The sequence below is a fragment of the Panthera onca genome, chromosome A3 (genome assembly GCF_046562875.1).
Source record: "Panthera onca isolate mPanOnc1 chromosome A3, mPanOnc1 haplotype 2, whole genome shotgun sequence".
Classification (NCBI taxonomy): Eukaryota; Metazoa; Chordata; class Mammalia; order Carnivora; family Felidae; genus Panthera; species Panthera onca.
The window spans coordinates 78,391,293-78,411,772 of record NC_138341.1 but is presented as its reverse complement, the minus strand read 5'-3'; the positions used below and the strand labels follow the sequence as shown (position 1 = coordinate 78,411,772).

General features: G+C 37.3%; 1 protein-coding gene and 1 long non-coding RNA gene across 2 annotated transcripts in view; one reads left to right on the top strand and one right to left on the bottom strand.

Annotated features, from left to right (window-relative positions):
* TMEM131 (transmembrane protein 131) overlaps positions 1 to 20,480 on the top strand; it is a 237,807-nt gene that overhangs the window by 20,704 nt on the left and 196,623 nt on the right. The window lies entirely within an intron of this gene.
* Positions 487 to 18,867, bottom strand: LOC132662585 (uncharacterized). Its single transcript, XR_009602616.1, has 2 exons — positions 18,792 to 18,867; positions 487 to 875 (listed from the first exon to the last, which is right to left on the bottom strand). It is a non-coding gene; the product is annotated as an uncharacterized LOC132662585 (long non-coding RNA).

The window sequence follows — 20,480 nt, the reverse complement described above, 5'->3', positions numbered from 1 at the left end:
TGTTAATCTTCTTTGTATTTCAATATTTTTTTCTCTTAATATCATGTATTACCCCTCTCTCCCTTCCATCACAGTTAACTTCTTGTGCTTTGTGGTAGTTTATCACGTGGAGCAGCTGGGAAGTCCTTGTGTGTGTTCTTTTCCTATTAGGTCTTTAGCAGTGTCACCCCCCACATGTCAACCGTTTCAGTATTCTTTGACAAACGTCAGTGTTGCAGACCCATGATCTTCTCCCTGACCTTTACCCGTAGTTCTGTGGGAAGGGTTATGTGTACTTAATATTGACTGAGTAATTTATGTTCAGCAGCTCTGAGTGATTAAATTTCACTTTCCCTTCCACAGCTGTCTTTGTGTTGTGGCTCCCATATTCCTCATATGTCTATCTACTTGTTGATGAAATTCTAAAGTAGTTTAATACAATGTTTCTTTATACTATTTAAGCCAGAAGTCAAGGCTCAAAACAATTAATAGTGCAGAATGGTAAAGCAAATTTTAATCATTCTTTATTACCACCACCCCTTCCCCCCACCCTGCATTAAAAACAAACCAGGCTTTTATATGACCAAGCACAGTTGAAGGTCAGTAGGACCAGTTTTTACACCACACAGTTGAGCCAGGGACATTTGTCGATGAAGCCTTTAGCTGCTGCTTTCTTCTGTTTTGCTGCCACTGGCACACCCCTGGGTGGATGTGATTTCAGTGTGCTCAGCATGGCAGACCAGTAAGAAGTTGGCCGAAGAGCCCAGCACTTTGTCCTTGTTGCAGGAAAAGACTTGGGGTTGTTATCATCCTCTGGCCACAATTCTGGGACCTGGACCCCAATTGGCTGAGCACCACTTCTCCCATCTGGCTGGCTTCTGACTGAGGTCTGGTACCTGGTAAATAGACAAGTTCAAGGCTTTGTGGATGGATGACTTCACTTCACATACTAGTTTATCATTTACTAGCTGTGTGTGTCTAAGGGACAAGTTAATTACTTGTGGACTTTTCTCAGCTATAAAATGGGCATACACATTCTTAACAGAGTTGTTAGGCACTTTACATAGGTACTCAAATGTTAGTTCTTGATATCTTTAGAGAATACTTCCTTCTATGCTGTTTCCTTTGGCCTGTGACTCTGTTTACATCTTCCTGCCCCTTTTACCTCAGGAAAGGAACTGTGCCTGGAGCTTCTTTTGTCTCTTGCTCCCTCCCAAGCAGTTCCTTGGGGGCAAGGTAATCCTAAGGACATACCTCAAAGAGGTGGCCATTTCTTTAAGGTTGTTGTGTTTTTATTTTAATCATATAGGAAAATTTTGCATTCCATTCCATGCTGATTTCAATTGGCAAGCAATTTTTCCTAAGCAGATCCTCCTGGAAGATGTCTCATATTTCCTACTTCTAGTTCACAGCAGCACATTCCTGGGGAATTTTGCTTTTTTCTTTTCTTTTCTTTTCTTTCTTTCTTTCTTTCTTTCTTTTTTTTTTTTTTTAAGAGAGAGAGCATGAGTGGGGGAGAAGAGCAGAGTGAGAGAATCTTAGGCAGGCTCCATGGTCAGCGTGGGGCCTGATGACATGGGGCTCAATCCCACGACCCTGGGATCATAACCTGAGCTGAAATCGGTTGGATACTCAACCAACTGAGCCACCCAGGCGCCGGCCCCTGGAAACATTTATTTACTGGGTATAGCATCACTATTAAAGCAATTCTTAGTCAACAGTGAGAATGGAATGGAATGTTGCCGGGGTCTTGGTTTGTGGAGGCTGACTGCTAACCTGAGGTCCCTGCACAACTCAGCATCAGACATGCTGTTGTGAAAGACAATGAGTAAAATTTAGAGAAATAAACAATTTTGTATTACTATGGTGAACCAGCTAGTCCAGTGTCGTACTTTGTAAGTGAAAGCCCATGGTGGATACCAGCTACTTGTCGGAGAAGGTGTTTGGCTTTGGCTTTCAGCTTAGTGGTTCTGTACCTCTAGATTCTTGCCATGTCAGATTTTTTTAAATTGGATCAGGTTGTATACAGTGATATACTGATAATCTTTGTCAGATGGGTGTGTAGGTAGGTTTCTGAACCATTGCAGAATTAGTGCTCCAAGACCTTGGGATAGCAGCCTGGGTAGAAGAGCATCAGCACAGAAAGATACATTTGAAGATAACAGAGCAGGCCTAAAAGTATCATTAGTTAGATTCTGAAAAGGTAAAGTTTTCAAAAACATGAGATAGGCATTAGTGTCTGCAGACAGAGTTAGGGGAGGAAAGAGGTAATTCTAGCAGAGAGAAGTTTGGAAGGAGGTGTTGGGGGTAGGGTGAAAGACCTAAGCAAGGGAGCTTGGCCTGGGGCCTGGAAGAAACTGGTGATTAAAAAAAAAAAATGGTCTCTAGCCTCCCCCACTACCACCCACCCCCAGGGTATCTTTAGGGGGCTTAAGATATGCATCACTGTACAGGATGATTTCTCTTCAGAGCCTTTGTACTCTGATAATAAAAGTCTTGAAAATAAAAGTCTTATACATTCTCAGTAGTCATATCAACAAATTGTGCTTTAGTGAGTTAAGTCAGCTATGTAACCTAACTTGCCATATCCTTCTTGTTCTGATGGGAAGGCTGTGTCTTAGACAACTGGCTTGGGGGGAGCTTGGGTAGCTTAGTCGGTTAAGCGTCCGACTCTCGATTTTGGCTCAGGTCATGATCTCACGGTTTGTGAGATTGAGCCCCTCATTGGGCTCTGTGCTGACAGCAAGGAGCCTGCTTGGGATTCTCTGTCTCCCTTTCTCTCTGCCCCTCCCTCACTCATGCTCTCTCTCAAAAATAAGTAAAGCAGATGATCTCCTAAAACAAACAAAATTGACTTGGGTAGTAAGTTGGGGAAGGGATCCCTCTTATGAGGGCAGCTGAGAAGCTTGCTGTGTTCAGGTCTCTGTCTTCACCACACAGACAAGTAGAAGCTGCTAGGAGTCACTCTTGCTTTGCACAGTCTTCCCTGCAGGCATATGCCAACACTGCTTGGCATACTGTCTGACGATTTATGTTTTCGTCTGAACATCTTCCTTCTGAGGGTAGAACTGGTTGGTTCTTAGAGACCTCATTATGGAGAGATAAGAGCACCTACTGTTATCTGCATTGTGCATGGCACACAGCAAGTGCTCAGAAAATCTTGACTCATTTGAAAATTGAATTACACACTGTGGGTGAGTTCATGACCATCCCCGTGTTTACTTCAGAACTTTATGTTCGTTTCTCAAAATGTGAATACTTAAAACACAACATTGATTTTTTTTTTTAAGTATTTTTTAATGTTTATTTTTTATTTTTGAGAGAGAGAGTAGGGGAGGGGCAGAGAGAGACAGAGACAGAATCGCAAGCAGGCACACTGTTAGCGCAGAGCCTGATGCGGGGCTTGCACACACAGACCGTGAGATCATGATCTGAGCCGAAACCAAGAGTTGAACACTTAACTGACTGAGCCACCCAGGCACCCCTGATTATTTTATAAACACAGACCCTGTGAGCCCTTATCTGGTAGCCATACCTCACCAGACGAGGTCACCAGACTACGCTGAATACTGATAAATTAATTCTTTAATTTTTATTTATTTAGTGCTGTATCCTACCCTAGGTCTAGAAAGCTAAAGACACAGTTCTGGCCCCACACGAGCCTCCAGCACAGTAGAATGAGCAGGCCTGCAGACATCTGAATTATGGGTTACAAGTGGTTGCCCAGGATAGGCCAGTTGCTTTGGGCAGGAATAAGTGTACTAGGGTTGTTGCGGGAGGCAGTAGACCTTCATTGGGAACCGTGAGAAAAGACATTCAGTGTGATCCAGTGTGCACATTTCTTATCAGGATCATTTCTTCCTTAGAAGCCAAAGGTTTAGCTTTGAATAAAGCTTTTGGGGTCCATAAGTAAGCAAACACATTGTGAACTGACCTTGCTCGGACTAGGTAACCTATTTTTCGGTCTTAGGCTCGACACTGTAGCTTTGTCATGATATGTGTATGCCTCAAAGAGGGAGTTTGGGGTTTCCTTTTTCCTCTTCCCTTCCCCTCACCTTAAAAAAACACTAAAAATTGGGTAAGATATCTCAACAGGATGTTTTATGTGGGAAGACAGCATGGTTTGATTTAAAAAAAAAAAAAAAAAGCATTGAGTCTCTAGTATTTAACTAGCCCTGTGACCTTGGACAAGTTACTTAGTCTTTTTCCTCTTAGATTAAATTGAAAATATTTTATGCAGTGTTGAGGAGTCTAAACTTTTGGTTTGAGAGTGCTTAGTAAATCTACCAACACCATCTCTCCTTCAATATCAACCCTCTTGAAAAATTCCCCATTGTAAGCTTCAGAATAGTGAGTGTATAATTTTTAATTATAGATAATTTGTTAATTATCTATTAAAATTCCTTATTTCTATGTGATCTTCATATTTTGATTTTTTATTCCCTTCTCCTTTCTGCCAGTTGGTCTGTACCCAGGGAATTTAAATAAATGGAACCATCTCAAGCCTTACATTCTGTAGTCACGTGTGAATAAATTTACACACTGTGCTGTTATACTTCCTGTTACCTATTACTTTGCTTCTCTCATGCACCCAGTATTTACTGAGCACACTGCGGAGCTCTGGGAGTATGTTTATGAGTAAGACTTAGAAACTTATAAGAATTTCTGTTAGGCAGGCGTAAACAAATTACAGTGTAGGGTTGAAGATATGTATCAAGGTTGTGTGCCCACAGGAAGGACTTAGGTTGATTGTATAAATAAAGTTATGTTGGTCAGTTTATATAATGGAGAGAACAATACTAGTAATGATGTTAGGTCTGGATCCACGTAACCCAGTTTTACAGTGAGTCAAAACACTGCTTCATAGTTCCATTCGACTCACCCCTGCCACCCATCCATGTGCCTTTTTTGTTTGTTTCAAGTGGTGAGTAGGTGTGTCTGCATTTAGACCTATGAACACTCCTGGAAAAAGTTTGGTCAGAGCAAGCTCCTGTCTTCCTGATAAGTGATCAGTCTTGCATGGAGCCTTGGCTTCCTATCTCCCTGTAGAGATTAAACATATAGGTAGCTTGGAATACCACTTCCATTGTGACCTGGAGGTGGTTATCCAGCTGGCATGCCACAGCTTTCTGATATGTTTTGATAAGGATATTAGGAGTACCTACCTTCTAGGGTTGGTGTGAGGACCAAATGAGATCATCTGTAGGGCTTGGCATGTAGTAAGTGCTAGATTAGTGCTAGCTCATGTTGTCCTTACATATTCATATTGTGTTTCAATCTGGACTGCTTGTGTAATACCTAGCCAGATTGCAATTTGTTTTCAGTTGGACCACGCTGACTCCTTGGACTCAAGGTATTCCATGTATTCAGCTCAACAAACATTTATTGAAGGCCAGGTAGTATGTCAGACATTGGATCACTGAGGCCTCAGAGACAAGTAAGAGGTGATTCCTGTCCTCAAATAGTTGATACTTTTTTTTTGGTATTGTACTCTGCTTTCCCAGAGTACTTTTAAGATCAGGACATTTAAGTAGTTATATTTGAAAAGTGGAAGAAAGAAGAAAATTTAAAAAGGGTTCTCTTAAAGTAAAATATCAGGTAGTTAAGTGAATTGCCTCTCCCAGACCTTATTAACTGCCCCAGAAAGACTTCATCAGAGTTGAATGCCAGATACTGTGCAAATTTAACATCTGCTGAATTATGTTGCAGTGAGCAACCACTCTACTTTGCCAGGTTTACATGTTTGGTGTATGCATTGTGTCAGCTTTAGTAATCAGACAGATTGACGTTAGATATCTATGATAGAAATGTATTTTATGACCAGGAAAAATATAGCTAGCCCTGTCAAGTTAATGATGGCAATTTAAATTTTAAAAATTTGTTAGTGTCACATATGAAGTTTTCTTTAAGTTCTAATTTTGCTTCTGATTAATTTTTTTCTCTAGGTTCTGCTTATTCTTTTACTGGATTATCCTTACATTACTGTTTTTTGTCTACTCAAATTTTTAGATGTAGTTGAAAGAGCCACACTACAAAACTTGTCTAATGCCATCTATTTCTGCCTTTATGTGAATTTCAGAATTGTATTTAGATCATTTCTCCATGGCAGACTAGAGAAAACTAGAAGCTAGCTTTTGAAGTTAGCCTGTCTAGGGGTAAGCCAGCTTACAAATCTAAATTCACTGGAGAATCTTCATATTTCCAGAAGCAGTAATTTTCATTACACTAGGGAATTTTTAAACAATCGATGCTGTTTGGGAAATCAGATGAGTTGATGCCCAGTCACAGGACTTGTCACACCGTCCACATTCATCATTCCTGGTTTCTAGTTGGTGCATGTGAGTAGCCCATAAATAGTCTTGATAGTAGGTACTTAGTCAGTAAGTGGTGGCTATTATATGCCAGGTACTCTACAATAGTGCCTGTTATAACAGGAAATGCATGCATATTTTAGAGGAGACTGGGGCTTAAAGATTATGTGTGTCAGTGTTTTCCCAAATTTTCCTGAGTGTGGTTAAATAGCATGTTTTTAATAATCTTAATCATTTGATGTTTCCCTATTTTAGAGATTAATATCTCCTGAGGATTTGTTGGGATTAAATAAGAATAGTGCATGCAAATTGTCTAGTTCAGTGCTCAGTGTGTGGCATTTAGCAGATGTAGTTTTTTGATATGTTTTTCTGTCAAAGTAAAGGTGTAGTATAAGGATGTAACAATCTGGTTATAGTAGGGTTGACTTAGTCAAGGACGTTATCTTTTAACTGTGTATTAAACAAGCTCCATTCATAGCTACATCTGATTTTTGCTTTCCTCAGCAAGAATTATTTGAGTATTTTAAGGAAATTATAGAAAATATTGACTTCTTCCCTAACTATATTCCCCAAACTATAATTGCAGTAGGATTGAATTTACTCTAAATGGGAGTTGTGCGACTTGCATACCAGTTTAAGTAATAGAAAGTGACATGAGCAAAATTGCAAGGAAATAGAGGTCAAGGATCAGCCTTGAATAAACCCAGTAGAATGCCATAACAATTCTCCCAATTTCCTAAATTTTGGAGAAGTATTTGGAACTTTTAGAGGTGGTCTCCTTTATTTCTTTTTCCTGGGGACATAGGAGTTCTGATTGAGAAAGAAAAAGAGACCTTTGCCTGAGCTGTGTTACAGTAATGGGTGTGTAGGGATTGCTACTGTCCTATTGGCAGAACATTCCAGAATGTGAAAGCTTGGTTTGCCAGTTTTCTGGGAGGCAGGTTGGAGTGTCGTAAAACATTAATGTACCTATGCCACTTTATGTAAGCCTGTGGGTCAGAAAACTGGATTGAGGAAAATGTTTCTATTTGCAAAGATAACATTCTTTCAAGTATTAGATCATCCCGTATCCAATCTTAAAAATTTTAAACTTTTAACAGAAATTTACCACAATACATTTGCATAGAAGTATGCAATACATGATGTAGTATAAAAAAATTTTTTTTTGGTCTTCAAAGTGAAAATCAAATTGTTTTAGAAATCTTAAAAATTTTTAAGCTACTTCCTGAGACCTTAAACAAAAAAAATTAAGCAACATACCTCTTTTCCTTTCCCCTTACTGTATAGGTGATAATAAAAGACAAAACTAGGTGACAGTTGTATGCGTGAGGGGTATTTACAGCATGTATGGCTGGAGTAATACGTACCTACAACAGTGAATAAACTTTATTGAACTTGTGCCAGCTTTCTTTTTTTTCATGTTTTAACCAGCGTTACTGAAGTGTAATTTGTGTACAGTAAACTTCACCAGTTTAAAGTGTATACTTTGATTAGTTTCACAAACATGCCCAGTTATGAAACCACCACTGGAGTAATACGTGACACTTGCACCATCTCAAAAAGTTCCCTTGTGCCTCTTTGCAGTCAATGCCTTCCTCTCATACTGGCCCCAGGCAACCACTGATCTGTTTTCTGTCACCATAGTTTTGCCTTTTATAGAATTTAATATAAAGGGAATCATACTGCAGTTTCACTTTGCATAATGACTTTGACTTGTTTCACTTTGCGTAATGATTTTGGTATTCATTCATGTTGCACATATAGTAGTAGTTTGTTTCTTTTTATTGCTGAGTAGTGATCCATTATAAGGATATACTACAATTTATTCACCAACTAATGGACATTTTGGTGGTTTCATGTTTTGGTCTATTACCATTAAAGTTTTTATGAACATCCAAATAAAAGTGTTATTCATTTTTTTAAACAAATATGTTCATCTCTTGTAAGTAAATAGCTTAGGAGTAGGATTGAGTGTTTGGTAAGATCATATTTACCTTTATAAGAAATGACCAAACCGTCACCAGTTGCGCATTAGGGTTCCAGTTGTTCTTGCTGTATGTCCTTGCCCACTTGGTGTTGTCAGTCATTTAGTGCATGTGTGGTGGTATTTCATTATGGTTTTAATTAGCTTTTGCCTCATAGCTAATGATACGAGAATCTTTTCATGTGGTTCTAGACTATTTATAGATCTTTTGTAATGTTTCTAGTTAAATCTTTTCCTCTTTTTTATTGACTTGTCTTATTAGCTTTTATAAATTCTTTAATATTCTGCATATGATTCTTTTATCAGATATATATAGGTAATATTTTATTAATTTTATTATGTATTATATTTTTATCATTTATTTAATATCATATTTATTATCATACTTCACATAATTTTTTCCAAGTGTATTGTTTGCCTTTTCATTTTTTAAGTGTGTTTTGAGAGCAAATATTTTAAATTAAGTGAAGTCTAATTTTTTCAATTTTTTCATTTAAGGTTCTGTGCTTTTTGAGACCTGTAACAATTTTTACCTACCACAGACTCACAAAGATTTACTACTCTGTGTGTTTTTCCAGAGTATTATAATTTTAGTTGTTCTGTTTAGGGTCTCTAATCCATTCAGACCTAATGTTTGTGTATGTTATGAGGTAAGAGTAAATATTCATTACTTGCATATAGGTATTTAGCTGTTCCTTTTTCCTGCTTAATTGGGGGAAGTTAATTAATTTTTCTCAGTCTTTCTGAAAATCATGTATATGTCTGGGCTTTCTTAAATCTATTCCATTGATTTAGTCATTTTGTCAGTACCACATGGTCTTGATTACTGAGATGTTTTAATTAGTCTTTAAAAGAGGTAGAAGTTCTCCCAAGTTTGTTATTTTAAAAAATTGGTTTAGCTATTTTAGTTTACTTGCATTTCTATATAAATTTCAGACTTAAGTTGTTAATTTCCTAAAAAAGAAAAAAAAAAGGCTGCTGGAATTTTGAATATTTGAGTCAGTTTGGAGAGAATTAATATAATGTTGAATCTTCAGTCCTTGAACACAGTGCATCTTTATTTATTTAGGCCTTTAATTTCATTAAGTGGTATTTTATAGTTTTCAGTGTAAAAGTATTGCACATATTTTGTTAAATTTATGTTTTTGAATGCTATTATAAATGGAATTATATTTTTATTTTATTTTTCATTTGTTAGAGATGTAATTCATTTGTGTATATTGACTCTGTATCCTGCAGCCTTAATTAATTTACTTGTTAATTCTAATAATGCCTTTCTTTGGGTAGAGTCATATATGGATTCATCTACTTTGGGTGGATTCACACATGATCATGTCTGTGAATAAGAACAGTTTTACAGCTTCTTTTCCAATCTATATGCCTTTTGCTTCTTTTCCTTGCCTCAGTGCGATGGCTAAGACTTCCAGAACAATGTTGAATAAGGAATGGACATCCATGCCTTGTTCTTAATTTAGGGGGAAGATGTTCATTCAGTCTTTCACCATTTTATATGATAATGGTTGTAGGTTTTTCATAGATGCTCATAATCAGGTTGAAGTAGTTCCTTTCTGTTCTTAGTTCATGGATAGTTTTCATTACAAATGGGTGAATTTGTCAAATGTCTTTTCCTTATCTGTTGAGATGGTTAGACAGTTTTTTTTTTAAGTATGTTATACTAATAGCTAATACTATTAAATACTAATGTGATAACATTTTTAAAAAAATGTTTAACCAACACTGCATTCTTGGTATTATCCTCATTTGGTCATTATGTTACTCATTTTTTATATATTGCCGGTCTCAGTATGGTAAAACGTTGTTAAGCATTTTTGTATCCGTGTTAATGGGGGATGTTGGTTTTAGTTTTTTAAAATATTTTTGTCAGGGCGCCTGGCTGGCTCAGTCAAGTAAACATCTAACTCTTGGTTTCAGCTCCAGTCATGATCTTAAGGTTCATGGGAATCATTCCCACATCATGCTCCTCGCTTACAACATGGAGCCCACTTGGGATTCTGTCTCTCCTTCTTTCTCTCTGCCCTTCCCCTGCTTGAGTCTTTGCACACACATGTCTCTCTCTCTCTCTCCTGTTTCTCTCTCTCTCTCAAAAATAAATAAATATAATAAAACCTTTTTGTCAGTTTCTTGTGACAGAATAATGTTGGCCTCATAAAATTAATTAAGAAGTATTTTCTCCTCTAATGTTGAAATATTTATTAGAATTGGTCTTTTTTCTTTTTTTCTTTCTTTTTTAAAGCTGTTTCAGGAAATCATCTAGAACTCACACAGGAAAACTATAAGGTGCTCCTGGAACATTTTTTTGTGTATGTGCCAGCAAGCAAAAATGTGCTCAAGGACTAATGGGAACATATCAATAAGTCTGGCTTGCAGGGACTCCACTTGACCAAATTTGGAACATTTTGAGCATCAAAAAAGAATAATAACAGTAGTCAGTTATATTGGGAGAAAAATACACGAGTCCATAGTGATCCTCAAAAATGAAAAGGGTGGAAGGCAATGAAAATAGCATTACCAAAAAGTGTCATGTAGCAAACATATAAGGAATGATTGAATTAGAAAATCACTGTTTTACAACCACAAGGGTAATAATTGATTCAGTCAAGAACCACCAGTGGATACCAAAATCATTGGTGAAAAGTGGTTGATTAGATGCTTAGTAGCTCAATGCTCTCCCCTATATACTACTTGTTATTTCAAAGGGAAAATGTCATCTTTCTCATAGAAAGATCTGGTGGATACTGTATTAACAAAGTAATCCAATTTAGCATCACCAGTAATGTCAGACAAAGCAACATATCTGCCTTAGGATGGGATGCACAATGTCTGCTATATAATGTTTAATCTGTATCTAATCATGTGGCAGTAGTAAAGTAAATCAAGATTGTGGGATATTCTGTAAAATACTAGGTCTGGATTCTTCAAAAATATGTCACCAAAGACAAAAAAAAAATATTTAAGGAGACTGTTCTCTCTTTGTTTTTTAATGTTTTAATTGAGAGAGAGAGAGAGAGAGAGAGAGAGTGTGTGTGTGTGTGTGTGTGTGTGTGTACACATGTGGGTTGGGGAGGGGCAAAGAGAAAGAGAGAGAGAGAATCCCAAGCAGGCTCCGCACCCAGTGTGGAGCTGGATGCAGGGCTCAGTCCCACAACCGAGAGATCATGACCTGAGCTGAAATCAAATGCCAGATACTCAACTGACTGAGCCACCCAGGTGGTGCCCCTTTGAGGAGACTGTTCTGATTGAAAGTAGACTAAAGAAACATTACAGCTATTTGTAATACATGATCTTTGATTGGATTCTGAACTGCAAAAAATATCAGACACTTAGGTGGACAATTGCAGTAAACTTAAATATGTACTGCATGATCAACATGAAACTAGTCGTTCCGCTCTGCCAGTCAGAAACCTGTCTCAAGACTTACTGGTGGCTTCCAGTTGACCAGATCTGGTGGCTCATTTTAGTCTTTGCTTCCCCTTCCTTCCATCTTCTCTGTATGATAGCTTTTGACGTTGTCAAACCTTCCTCTCTTGGCCCCCATGACACACGCTCTGCTTTTCTGTTCTTCTTTCTCAGACACCTCTACTGTCAGTAGCTCCATTGCTGCCTGAGGGAAGTTCTGCCCTGTGTTAATCTATAGACTTTTGTATATACTTACCCTATACCTGAACTGTATAGACTGTGTATAGACTGTCTGCACCATTTCTTTCTTGGTGACTTTTTAAAGCTTAGGAGCTTCAGTTTTCATCTTTGTTTCAGGAGTGTCTCTAGTTCTGACCTCTTTCCCCAAGTTCAAATACTATCCTGGGACTGCCTGCATCAGCATTTTCACTTGCATATTCCATTGTTATCTCAAATCCTGTATGTCTGAGGTTGAGTTAAGCCTTTTTCTTTCTTCATACTCCCTTCAAATCTGGTCATCCACCTAGCTTCAGTTGAAAAGGCCTTTAAATCACTAATCTCTAAAGCTTGTGTGTGTATCACTATAAAATGCAAAGTCCCAGGCTCAATCCCAAAGAACATGATTCAGTAGGTTAGAAGTAGACTCAGAATGTCCATTTTACTGAATACTAAGGTGATTTGATCCAGGGATCCAAGGACAACCCCATCCCTCCCCCCTCCCCGCCCTGCTCTGAGAACTGCTATTTTGATGATCAACTTAAGGGTTATTGTACTATGGTTCACCATGGAATTCCTCTATCTTCAAGAAGCCAGTCTTGTTGAGAGAACCCCACCCCCCAATTATGGAAAATTGTTGAGAGGCAGCCTGAGTTTGAATTTTGTAGAAAAAACAGACCTGAGCTCTCATCCTGACCCTGTCCTTTACCTGCTGTGTGGTTTTGCGCAAGTTACTAGAAAAATGGGGAAAATAGCATATAACTTCCAGGGCTTTAGCATGGGGTGTGACTCAGCCTCTGCTTCCTAGCCAGCTTTTTCTCTAATTCCTCCAATACTTCCTAAATTTCAGACTTACTAAATGACTGTTATTTTCTGAGAATACCATAATTTCTCATACCCCTAATTCTTTTGGCCTGTTGTGCTGACTTTCACTTGTCTGGCATTCACATGTAACCACTACATGGAGGCATCTGAAGACTTGTGGCTAAATTGGGGGGTGTTAGTGTACCAGGAGCCCCCAGTATTTGATTTACTTGTTTGTACCTATCCATCTCAGTCTGTGAGCTCCTTCAAGATGGCCAGTGTCTAGCTGTATCCCCTAGCCTGTGTGTAGTAGCTTCCCGATGAAAGTTTTTCTTGTTTGCTTTTTAAAAATAAATTACTGGAGGGCCGCCTGGGTGGCTCAGTCGGTTAAGCGTCTGACTTTGGCTCAGGTCACGATCCTACGGTTTGTGAGTTTGAGCCCCGCGTCGGGCTCTGTGCTGACAGCTCAGAGCCTGGAGCCTGTTTTGGATCCTGTGTCTCCCTCTCTCTGACCCTCCCCCTTTCATGCTCTGTCTCTCCCTGTCTCAAAAATAAATAAACGTTAAAAATAAATTACCGGCTAACCTACTGTAGCATTAGGTAATTGTATCTTGGAGGCCTAATTTTGAAATTTTCTTCCTAACCTTGTTTGTCAGCGTACATGGCAGCCATACCAACAGATGGGAAACTTTCCAGCACATTTTCAAAACAGGAAATATATGTCCTTTTCAAATAGAAGTTTTAGCACTTGAACACATTTTTTCCCCTAATGTCCGAAGAGGTAACTGGTTTCTTTTTTTAAATTTAGGTTTGTAAGTGACTCACCCCCACGGTGAGAACATACAGTAACCTGGGCCCTCCCTGTCCTGTGAGTTAGCTGGTACCTTCTGTTTATAGCCAGTGGTTAGTGCCAAAAATGGTATCCCTAGAACTTCGAAGCAAACCAAGACAGACTAGAGGGAAGTTAAGATTCGTGTCTCATTACTAGAGGGGAAAAATATATATAATGAGACTTTTATGTTCATATAATCATATGATAACATGAAAATAAATAATTTTTAAAGTAATAAAATTCATAATATTGCTACAATTAACATTTAAGTAAAACATTAAGTACTTAATGATAGTAGGATTTTTGTTTATTTTTTGTTGGTTTGGAACCTACAAAATTGGTGTCTTTGATTTTTTTTCTCTTTGTAAAAAGTGTCACATTTGTTTGAACATCTAATTTCATTTTTCAATTAATGTCCAACAATTTTTTTCAGCTTAAAATTTATGTCAGAGGTGGGGAATAAGCTATTAAAGAAGCTACCACTAAAGGGGCACCTGGGTGGCTCAGTCAGTTATGTGTTCGGCTCTTGGTTTCTACTCTGGTCATCATGTTGTGGTTTGTGAGATTGAGCCCCATGTCAGGCCCTGTGTTGACAGCATGGATCTTGCTTGGGATTCTCTCCCCTGACCCTATGCCCCCCCCCCCGAAATAAATAAATAAACTTAAAAAAGAAACTAAAGACTGAGTGAACAAAAATATTAAATCATGCATTTATAAAAATCACGTTTAATAGTAAAAAAAAAAATCTAGTTTCCACTGCTTACTGAAGAAAAGAAATATTCTTTAACTCTTTATTTCTAATTATAACACGCTCTCAATTTGGCATTTCTCTTTTCCCCCCAATTACTGTTGCGCCCAAGAAAATCTTTTCTAACTTTAAGTCTTTTATTCTTTTACCAGTTTTCGAGTATGATCTTGAGAGTTCCTTGAAAGAAACTGGAATTTAATTTGCACCCAAAACTGTTTGATCAGAGTATAGGAGATGTGAGTTAAAGCAAGGAATGGAATTAAAAAAAAAAAAAAGTGTTATTTGTATAATCAACAAATTATCCAAGGAGACATTGTAACTATTTTGTAACTTTCACATTTCAGCCCGGCGAAGCAAAATAAATTTGTTCTAAGGCACTAAATTGCTGTAAATTGCTTTAGCACCATTTGTTGAGAAAAGGCTATCCTTCCTGTGAATTACTTCTGCACCTTTGTCAAAATCGGTTAGGGCTCTGTGTGTGGGTTTGTTTCTGGGTTCTGTATAGAATCCCATTCATTGATCCGTGTGTATATCCCTCCTCCAGTTGCACTCTGCCTTGACTGCTTTTAACTTTATAATAAGCCTTAATATTGGGTAGAGTAATTCTTTCTACTTTATTCTTATTTCGCAAGACTATTTTAGCTACTTTAAGGAGTGTGCCTTTCTATGTATATTTTAGAATATGCTTGTCTATGTCTATAAAATACCTTGCTAAGGTATTGATAGGAATTGCACAAAATCGGTATACTAATTCGGGGAAAATTGACATTTATACTACAGTGAGAACTATAGTCCCTCAATATAGTGTATGTTCATTTCCTTAGGTCTTTTTTCTTAATCCACACTTTATAATTTTTAGCATATAGATCCTGTATATATTTTGTTAAGTGTATACCTTTTATTTTTCTGGATTGATTGTAAATGGTGTTTTGTTTTTAATTTGGTATCCATATATTCATTGTTAGTATACAGAAATGTTACTAACTTTGGGGTAATCTTGTATCTTGCTACCTTACTGAATGTGCACTTATTCTAGGAGTTTTGGTGTTTTTTACAGATTCCTTTGGGTTTTCTACATAAACCATCATGCCATCTGCAAATAGGGAAAGTTTTTGCTTCCTTCTTGCTCTGTATGCATTTTATTTATTTTTCTAATTGCAATGGCTAGAATTTCTAATACTGTGGTGAATAAGAATTACGAAAACAATAGCCACACTTCTTCCCCAGTTTTAGGGGGAAATCATTCATTCCCTATTAATTACGATGTTAGCAGATGTTCTTTATATATGGAGGAAGTTCCATTTTATTCTTTGTTGAGAATTTGTATCACAAATGGATGTTGAATTTTGTCAAAAGCTTTTTTTTTTTTTTTGGCATCAGTTGTTTTGATCATGCAATTTACTTATTTAGCTATCAATGGTGGATTCCGCTGACTGATTCTTAAATATTTGGGTCCATCTTGCATATACTGAATAAGGCCTAATCAGTCATGGTGTATATATCGTTCCTTTTACACATTACTAGATTCAGTTTGCTAGTTCTTTTTATTGAGGATTTTTGTATCTAAGGTAATGAGGGATATTGGCCAGTAGTTTAAAAAAAATTTTTGTCATGTTTTTGTCTGGTTTTGATATCAGATTAATACTAGCTTCATAAAGTGAGTTGGGAAATACTACCATCTTCTATTTTCTGGAATAGATTATGTAAAATTAGTACTATTTCTCCTTTAAATGTTTGATAAAGATTTTCAGTAAAGTCATTTGTGCCTAAGAATTTCTTTTTGGGGGTTCTTTCTATTGATAAATTCAGTGTTTTTAATGGCTATAGGTGTATTCTGGCCATCTGTTTCATCTTGGTTGAACTTGGTATTTTGTGGTTGTCAGAATTGGTCAATTTTTTTTTAAGTTGTCAAATTTATGAGGGTGAAGCTGTTCATAGTATTCTCTTATTAGTCTTTTAATGGTTGTAGCAGTTATAGTGCTATCCCCTGCTCCATTCCTGGCATTGGTAATTTCTTTCTTCTCTTTTTAGTGTGTTAGTTTTGTTAGAGACTTGCCAATTTTGTTGATTTGTTTCAAAGAACCAGCTTTTGGTGTTATTTTTGTTATTTTCCTGTTTTCAGTTTCATTGATTTCTGCTCTTACTTGTATTATTTTCTTCCTGCTACTTGCTTTGGGTTTATTTTGCACTATTTTTTTTTTAAAGAATCCTTTTTTAAAGGATTCCATCTTGTTTTATCTATATTGTTTTTGAGTGTATTGCTTTTGTATTTATTTCTTAGTAATTGCTCTGCACATTTGTAGCATTTGTAACTCATCACAGTCTACTGATAGCAATGTTTTACTACTTGTAGTATTAAAACCTTGCTTTCATTAAGATTCCATTGCCCTCCTCACTATCTATCTATCTATTTATTTATTATTTTTAATACTTACTGATTTATTTTGAGAGAGAAAGAGCAGGGAAGAGGGAGAGAGAGAGAGAGAGAGAGAGAGAGAGAGAGAATATCCCAAGCAGGCTCTGTACTATTAGCACAGAGTCCTACATTAGGCTCAAACCCTCGAACCCATGAACCGTGAGATTATGACCTGAGCCAAAACCAAGTCAGACGCTTAACCAATTGAGCCAGGCACCCAGGCATCATATCCTCCTCCCTTTATAAAATATAATTTCTGAAACATTTACTCTCCATACGTTGAACACAACAGATGTCCTTACAGTTTTGTCTCAACCATCAAGTATGATTTAAGAAACTCATGAGGAAGGATAGTCTATTTTATTTATCCCTATTTTTATTAGTATTTTATTTATTTATTTTTGAGAGAGTATGTGCACAAGCAGGGAAGGAGCAGAGGGAGACGGTGAGAATCTTAAGCAGACTCCTTGCCCAACATGGAGCCTCTCACAAGGCTCATTACCATGAGATCATGACCTGAGCCAAAGTCAAGAGTCAGACACTTAACCAACCGAGCCACCCAGGCACCCCTATTTATCCCTATTTTTAAAATATCTTTCTTGGGGTGTCTGGGCAGCTCAGTCAATTAAGCTACTGACTTCGGCTCAGGTCATGATCTCAGGGTCCATGAGTTCGAGCCCTGTGTCAGGCTGTATACTGAAGGTTCATAGCCTGAAGCCCACTTCAGATTCTGTGTCCCTCCTCTCTCTGCCCCTCCCCCACTTGCACTCTGTCTTGCTCTGTCTCTCAAAAATAAATAAATGTGAAAAAAAATTTTTTAAATAAAAATAAATCTCTTTCTGTATTCTTGTTTCCAAGTCTTCTTTTATCATTTTCTTTTTTTGGCGGGGAGCTTCGCTCAGCTTTCTTTAGGGGTAGGCATGGTAGTGACAAAGTTTTTAGTTTCCTTTCATCTGGTAATATTTGAATTTTTCTTCCTTTCCTGAAGGATGGTTTGCTGGATGCAGAATTCACAATTGACAGTTCTTGTATTTCAGCACTTAAAAAATGTGCTACTTCCTTCAGGCCTCATGATTTCAAATGAGAAATCCACTGCCACTGGAATTGCTGTTCTGCTGTAGGTAATGTGTCATTTCTCTTAGGTTGCTTTTAAGACGTTTTGTCTAATTTTTGGCAGTTTACTTGTGATATGTCTTGGCATAAACTTCTTTGGGTTTATCCTGTCTGGGATTTGTTTTGTAGGTTTACATCTTTCACTAAATTTGAGGAATTTTTGATCTTAATAGAATTTTATTTTCTGTTGTTTAACCTTCATTTCTGTAATTGACATTTTTTATAACTTTTTTTTTAACTGAGGTTTGTATTTTTCATTTTTCTCAAGGGAATTTGTAACTACTTATTGAAACAGTATTAGGCAGCTTTAAAATCTTTTGTCAGTTCAAACATTGGATTTATCTTTGTTTTGGCTTCAGTTGATTGTCTTTTCTCATTTACCTTGTGTGGTCTTGTATAATAAATGAGTGATTTTCTATTGTATTTGGAAATGTTGTCTGTTAGGAGACTCTGGATCAATTTAAATCTTTTATTTTAGCAAGCATTTACTTTTTTTAGGTTTAGTGGGATGGCTTAGGTTTCCTTCTCCTGTTCCTCATTTCTCAGTACAACTAAATACCTTGGAAACAACTTGGCACACAACCATTAAAAGATTCTGAAAGGTGGAAAGAAGTTAGACTGGCTAGGGACTTCAGGACTTGAAGGATGACACTATGGTAGATTCCCTGTGTTTTCTTTTTATTTCCCATATATTCCAGACTGGAGGGGTCTACAACTTGTTATTGCCAATAGACATAAACAAACAGAAAAACCTGTTGTTTCTGGCCAAAGGACCAGGAAGGGGGAGCCCAGCAGGGACCTAGCTGTGAGACATTTACCCAGCAGCATCAGTGGACCTGGTCTGCCCACAGCAATAGCACCAGCACATATAGGGCAGGAAGCTCACGAATGGGGTGATCAAAAGAACAGGCCACAGTAAATGCTGTCCACCCATGGGTCTGGCATTCCTCTACCCAGTAACCTAAGCGTACCGTGTGGCTGAAGGAAGTGCCTTCCACCTCTTTGTTGGCTTCAGAAGGTATCCACTGGGAGCTCAGGCAGGGCTAGAAGAATGAAGCAGGGAAGTATAGCATTACAAAGACTTGTTACAAAACTAAATTGTCTTCAGAACTATAGACCACAAAAGTAGACTAGAACATACATACCAAGTTTAAATGAGACCGTGTTTTGCTAACCACTTTAGATTAATTTCACCTAATCGAAGGGAATTTTGCCATTTAAATATGTCGAGTGGTGTTTAATGTGAGTCTCCACCATCAGTTGAGTTGTTGGTTTATTTGGTTCCATTATTATTGGTTAGTCATTTTAACTTTACAATAGGTGAATCTGGTAAATACTAAAACTACACTGCCTATTTCTCTAGGAAGTGAGTTCATCTTGGTTTGTTGGCTATGTCTAGGCTCACTATACTTCCTTTACTGCAAATTTTGGGACATTAGTGTCTCATAAAATACTAAACTTAATTCCCCTCTTTGAATTTATTGGCTCAAATTTTAGTCCTCTTAGGTTACAGGTTTACAACTGAGCAGTTTTTAATTCCATTGTATAAAAGACTGGATTGCAGTCTTGAGCTAATAAATCAGGATGTAGATGCAGTAAATACTGGACTCTAGGAATCAACAGACTGATGTCCTAGTACTGGCTCTGAACTCATTCAACTTCTGTGTGATTTCTGAGCTACCCTTAAGGTTTAAAAAAAAAAAAAAAAAAAAAAGTCAAAAACACGATTTCTCCTAGGTTGCTGAGATTTACTGCTTCCCCAGTCTGTTACCACCTGAAGGAGAATATCCTGTAAAGGGGCCCTTCCCTGATGGTCTTTGCTGGAATGTGGAAGGGTACCAAGAGAAAAAGGGAAAACTTAGGGGCATGAGACTCAGAGCATACTGGAGAGAAGACTGGGGCTACAAAACCACAGAGACATGTCTGGGATAAGTCACAGAGAGGAAAGGTAGGAATGTCTATGAAATATAGTACTGGTACTCTCAAACTTTTACCAGTCCTTTTTTATTGAAGCATAATTTATATGCAGTAAAGTATATACATCCTTAAGTACATGACTTTTAAAATTTTTACCTATGTATATACTTGTGTAATTGTCATCCAGATGAAAATGTAGAATATTAAAGCTTTGCCAGTATTTTTCACTGGGAAATCATTTTTCCCATTCACTGCTTTAATGCCATAGTTAAAAATTGGTTTAATAGGCATTTATTTGTCTGTCTCATTTGTGCTGAAAATTCGATGTTCTACAAGATGAGATTCATATATGGCTATTTCTGAGAGGAAATATTTCAGTGTAATAGGCTAGTCGAGTTTGCAAGTCCAAGGAATAAGAGCAGGAGAATGGTTGTACTTAGGAAGAAAAGGCTTCATATAGTTAATGTGAGGTAGTGATTTGGAATCCTTCAAAAGCTATTGTATAAAAACAACCAAAGAAACAAACCATGTATAGAATACAGAAAGGAATGTTGGCTTTTTAAAACAAGGTGCTGTGGTATAATTCACATACAGTAAACAATATACATTTAAAGTGTGTAGTTTGAGTTTTGACCCATGTACAACATGTGAAACAATCACCACACTGAAGATAATGAGCATATGCACCCTCCTAAAGTTTCTTTGTGACCTTTTGTAATGTCCTTCCCACCCCCTTAGCCCCA